The sequence below is a fragment of the Zalophus californianus genome, chromosome 5 (genome assembly GCF_009762305.2).
Source record: "Zalophus californianus isolate mZalCal1 chromosome 5, mZalCal1.pri.v2, whole genome shotgun sequence".
NCBI classification, from domain to species: domain Eukaryota; kingdom Metazoa; phylum Chordata; class Mammalia; order Carnivora; family Otariidae; genus Zalophus; species Zalophus californianus.
Window position 1 is genome coordinate 9,760,160 of NC_045599.1, and position 5,871 is coordinate 9,766,030.

Sequence of the window (5,871 nt, forward strand, 5' to 3'; positions counted from 1 at the left end):
CCAGAAGAAGAGGAAAGAGAGGGGCAGAAGGTATATTGGAGCAAATTATGGCAGAGAACTTCCCTAATTTGGGGAAGGAAACAGGCATCAAAATCCAGGAGGCACAGAGAGCCCCCCTCAAAATCAATAAAAATAGGTCAACACCCAATATCTAATAGTAAAACTTAAAAGTCTCAGAGACAAAGAGAAAATTCTGAAAGCAGTTCGGGGATAAGAGGTCTGTAACCTACAATGGTAAAAACATTAGATTGGCAGCAGACCTATCCACAGAGACCTGGCAGGCCAGAAAGGAGTGGCATGATGTATTCAGAGCACTAAATGAGAAAAATATGCAGCCAAGAATACTATATCCAGCTAGGCTGTCATTGAAAATAGAAGGAGAGATAAAAAGCTTCCAGGACATGAGCGTTTGCATGGTATATCTTTTTTTCCCCCTCGTAATCAATTTGTATCTTGTTCAGTCTTTCCTCCTAGCCTCAAGAACATATGGAATACATTATAGCAATGTTTAATTATCCTTGTTTATTAATGCTACATCTCTATAATTTCTGAATTGGTTTTATTTGTGCTTTTTTCCCCTCTCCTAATGATAACTTCTATTTTTTTCTGTTTCTTTGCATGCCCAGTGATTTTTAAGTAGATACCACACATTGTGAATTTTAGGTGTTTGGGACTTTTTTGTTCTAAGAAATATTTTTGAGCTTTGCTCTGTGATGCAGGTGAGTTGCTTGGAAACAGTTTGGTCATTTCAGGGCTTGCTTTAAAACTTTGTTAGGTGGGAGAAGAGCAGGTTTCAGTTGAGGGAAAACATTAGCCCACTCCTGAGATAAAACCTTTGTAGTTATTCTACCTGATGAGCCTACCTATTAGGAGATTTTTCACTCTGGCTGATGGGAACAGGAATTATGTCTGTTCCTCTTTAAGCTGCTAACATTCTTCCTTCCTATGTTTTTAGGAGGTCTGTTTTGTCCCTGAACTTGGGCTGTTGTCTTACGTGTATGTACTGATCAGGGTTTAGCTGAATACTCAAGGGAGACTCGGCACATTTCTAGAATTCTTTGTGTAGCTCACTCCTGTCTGGCACTCTGCCCTGCAGGCTCTAACCAGCATCCCTTCTGGAACCATTCACTCTGTCTCCTCACCTCAGGGAGACTGCTAGGCTCTGCCTGCGCTCCGTTTTTTGTCAGTTGGGTCTTTTAGGAGGAAGACACTGAGATTACAAGGGGCTTATTAGGGGATGTGAACTGTGAAAGATAAAAATGGGGAAGAAGCCAGGCTGCACAGTGAAGGTTTCAGACTGCATGAAGATAGGAAGCCTATGAGAGGAAAGGGGAGTGGAAGAAGGATTTTGGGCAGCAAGGGCTTTAGACCACTCTGTAGATCTGATGAAGTTTCCAGCCGGCCAGCAGGAGGTGCTACAGCCAAAACTGCTGGAGAGAGTCTTCCATTGGAAAGAAATGGCCAAACCTGCTGTGTCACTGTCTGGGGACTCCACGGGAAGAGCCTGGCCTTGGTTAAAGTTCTGGCAGATCCTGGAGGTGCTTAGAACTATAGCCCTTAAAGGCAAACAGAAAGTTCTTTTACTAAGAATGATTGACCAGCACACCTCTCCGGCTGTCAGTTTCATCGTACTGAATGATTACAGCCTCTCTTAGTGAATAGTTCCACTAAAACGAAATCTATACTGTAAGTTGTAACATATGCTCTTTGTTGACTGAACCCATGAACACTTATCTAATAAAGATTTATTGACTTCCTGCTCCATGCTCAATACCGTTCCAGCCTCTAGAAATATGGTGTCGAATAGACATTGTACCTCTTCTCATGGAGCTCACATTCCAGTGGGGATGCACTCAGTTGAGCCATGAAGTTATTGACTTTAGGTATTACACAACCTAGCAAACTTGGGTTCTCTCAGACTTGAAGTCATTGAGCTTGCCCAGCAAAAGAGTCTATAGGCAGGCTCCCAGAGACGGTTAAATGCAAATACACATGACCTCTTCCTCCTTTACTGCACTGTTCCCAGCCACAGAGCTGAGGAATTGCCTCTGGAAAACACATACAAGCCCACCAGCAACTGGGCAGCCTCCCTTCCTGGATAGGGAAGAGAAACATTCTGACATTTACTCATGTAAGCTCACCCACCTCTGAGAATTAGGACTTTTGGTCTTGGAACAAAGCGTAGGTCCTTTTCCAAAGGCTATATGACCTGACTTCATAAAAGGGTCAGATGACAATAGGTTAAGAGCTCAATGTGGGCCCAGGCTCCTCACATTCTCTGGTATATGCTCATTTCATAATGTCAAATGGCCAGCTTCTAATTCCATTCCAAAAAGTGAAAATTTAACTCGCATCTCTCTGGCTCAATCACACACACGCGAAGTCTGTCATTTAATAGAAGTGTTCCTATTTGTTAAAAAAAAAAAAGCAATACAGAGAGACTAAGAAATTGTAGGTGATAAGAACTTATAAAGATGTACAGCATCAAAAGAAAGCTTTATAATTTAATGTTGTTATTCATTGTCTAATTCACTCACTATGGAGTAAGGCACAAACCAGAATAGGCCAGTTGAGAGAGCATAATTCTTTAGGAATGGGGATCTGTTTTCAAAACCAAACATGTGAAATCATTATGATGAAAATCAGCTATTGGAGGATGGGTTAATTCCAGGATTAATTTTCACTGGTAGTAATTCATCAAGCCCAACATATCCCTAAGTCCTAAGACTTCCCTCACTCAGCCACTAATTTACCTGGAAGGAGATGTCTGTAGATGATACATGGTCTAGTAATGCAGTTTCCCACCAAAATCTAGTTGCACACCATTTGTGGACAGATGGAATTTAGTTTAACACCCCTCGAGGGCTAAAGATAGTCTAGGCTCTCAAAGAGCAGATGCTGTAAGATCCTAACCTACCATAGAATCAATAAATCAGGGGCTGGGATATTCAAATGGAAAGACCTGTTACTCCTCCCCCAAACCCCACTCAACAATGTAAATATCGATTTGTCCCCTTTTGGTGTAGGTTTGGGGCAATGCTGCTGAACTGCTCTTTAGTAGATAGTAGAAAGTGGAGCCTCTCCGAATCTCAAGCTTAGAAATTTCTCTTCCCATACAAATTCCTGAGACAGAGGAATATATTCTTTGTCATCCAGACCACCTGGCAGTTTGACATGATTTGTAGTATATTCATTTTTGAGGATAACAGATTTCAGGTTATTTTTAGGTCTTTAGCAGGAAGACAACCTTTTCTTATATTAATATAGTAAAATATTGCAGATCCTTGTAGCTTTATGAATTCTATTAGCCAGAGCATACGATGGGGGATCCAACCTAGTTGGATGGGGTATGTGCTGAGGAGCTGGGAGGTTTCACTGAGGAACAAATAGACACTTCAAAGAGGAGTTGGGACAATGGTGATTGGCGGTAAGAGCAGTTCAAGGTGAGGCAACACTTGGTGGAAGACCCTCAAGCTCTGGAAAACTTGACATTTGAGGAACCAAATAAAAGATGGCATAGCTAATGAAGAGAATAGTGCAAAGTGGAGCTAGAGAAAAAAGTAGGAGGTTGATCACACCAGGTGTTGGGAACAATCTTCTTTTTCTAGAAGTTCTCTCTCTCTCTTTCCCATTCATTCATTCACTTTTTGGAGCCAGCCACTGTTCGGAGTGCTTGATATATTTTAACTTATTTATTCCCCACAACCATCTAGATGCTATTGTTTTCCCCATTTTACAGGTAAGGAAATAGATCAGAAGGATTAAATAACCTGTTCAAAGTTCCATATCTACTGAGTGGTTAGAACCGGGATTCTGATCCTGAACTCCACTTCCTCCCAAGAACAGTGGAATGCAGTAAAGGATTTCAGAAAGGAGAGACATCATCCATTCTGTGTGTAAGAGATGGCTGTACCCACAATGTGGAGAAGGAATCTGCTAAGAGCAGGTAGACCCATCAGGGGTCTATTGTAATATTCTCAACGAGAAACAAGGGTACCTTGAAGTATGGCAGTGACTAAGGAGATGAGATTAACTGAGGGATGTTTAGGATTCCCACCTGACAAGACCTTGTGACCGGAGGTGTCAAGGATGGCACACAATACTGGTAAGAGCAAGTAATTGGATGATGGTGCCATTTACTGAAGAGGGTGCACTGACAAAGGAAGGTATTTGAAGGAAAGGATGGTCGTATCCACTTATTATGTGTTGAGTTTGGAATAAGCATTTGAATGGATGGGCGTGGAGCAGACAGCTAAAGTCTGGGCTGGATATATGAACTTGGGCTTCATCCTCCTATTGATAGTATAGATGTTATCTAAAGCCATGGAAAGAGAGACAGTTGCTGGAAGAGAGTGTAGACTGAGAAGAGAAGGCTGAGGGCTCAAGAATGAAATGGAAAACAAAAGCTAACCTATTTATACCTTTGATGAATCCACAGCGTTGCCTTATTGTGCTGGAATACATTTTCTGAATTATGAATTAGTGACTGCAGACGGCAGGAACCAGGCTTGTAATTAGAATATTAGTTTAAATCTTGGCTCTGTGCCATCTTAAAGAAAATGAGCACCAGACGTGCTTGCTGTGGTCATGCACCGAATGCCTCAGAAGCTAGTCTTCTCTGGGATGCTTCTCATCATCCCAGAATAGGGATTCATGTGTGATCTACTCTGGAGTGGCCCTGGATGAGAAAGGCAGATCATCACATGTGAAAACTTCATATCACAAAGGACCAAACGGGCATCCACCATTATTATTAGCTCATCTCTTAAGAGTAACAAAGTTGCAAATGCCCTAGAAAATCGAAGCCACAAGATTCGGTATTCAGATTCAGTGGAAAATGGATCAGTTGTATTTTCTCTTTCTGATTCCTGGGTAGTAACTTACAGATATTCCCAGTACACAACACAGTAAATGCTATTAATCTTATGTGCACTAGGGCTAAGACTGCCTCCAAACCATACACAGACAACATCTGCTATAGAATGATAACAACTGTGGCTTACATCATTGAGCAAAGTCCTGTTAGGAAAATGCTTCAGAAGTTAAAACTGAGCAGTGATTCATTTAACCCAAAGTAAAGTATCAATTACAAAAGTTCTTTTGGAAGAATGTTAAAATAATTAGGCCAGTTAAATTATAATGTTCAAATATATATTTACTTTAAAGATTTTTTAAAATTTAAAATAACAAAATGTATGTGATTAAAAATGAAAAAATCTATATATCTAAAATCTATATCTATAGATAATATATATCTATAATATTAATAATATATATCTATAATATATATAAAATACATAACACACACATATATATACATATATATATACATATATATATTTGTTTCTGTTATTTGTTTGCTTTGTCTTATAGTAAAAGCTGCCTCTTCTCTGGCACATGGGAAATTTGGTATGCCAGGAAACTGTCTTGACTGTATTCCTTTAGGTTTGTGGTGTTGAATACACACATATTAAGGGATAGGAGGTTTGGGAACAGATAAGAACAGATGGGGATATGGTCTCGCACTTTAACTAGTGTTGTTCTATGTGGGCACTTGGCAGATACTCAACGAATACTTTCAGACTGAACGAATAAGAACAGTTTACTGTGTTTACAAATTACATTTGCCATCATTCATTAATTCTTTTAGTGAGAATCTACCATGTTATAGACCCCCATCTTGTGAGCTTTACCAGTGCTCAAATATGATGTATGTAGAATACACATAAATAGAAATAAAACTTAGATAATATGTTTAAACATATACCCACCTGTATTGTTAAATGACAAAGAGTAACAATTAGCAGAGATGTGGTACAAATACTTTTTAAAAAGGTCATTATCAGGGTGCCTGGGTGGCTCAGCCAGTTA

At 39.9% G+C, this 5,871-nt stretch overlaps 1 pseudogene; it reads left to right on the forward strand.

The window, feature by feature from the left end:
- The first annotated feature begins 3,414 nt into the window (after positions 1 to 3,414).
- On the forward strand, positions 3,415 to 5,078 carry LOC113928618 (annotated as a pseudogene).
- The last annotated feature ends 793 nt before the right edge of the window (positions 5,079 to 5,871 follow it).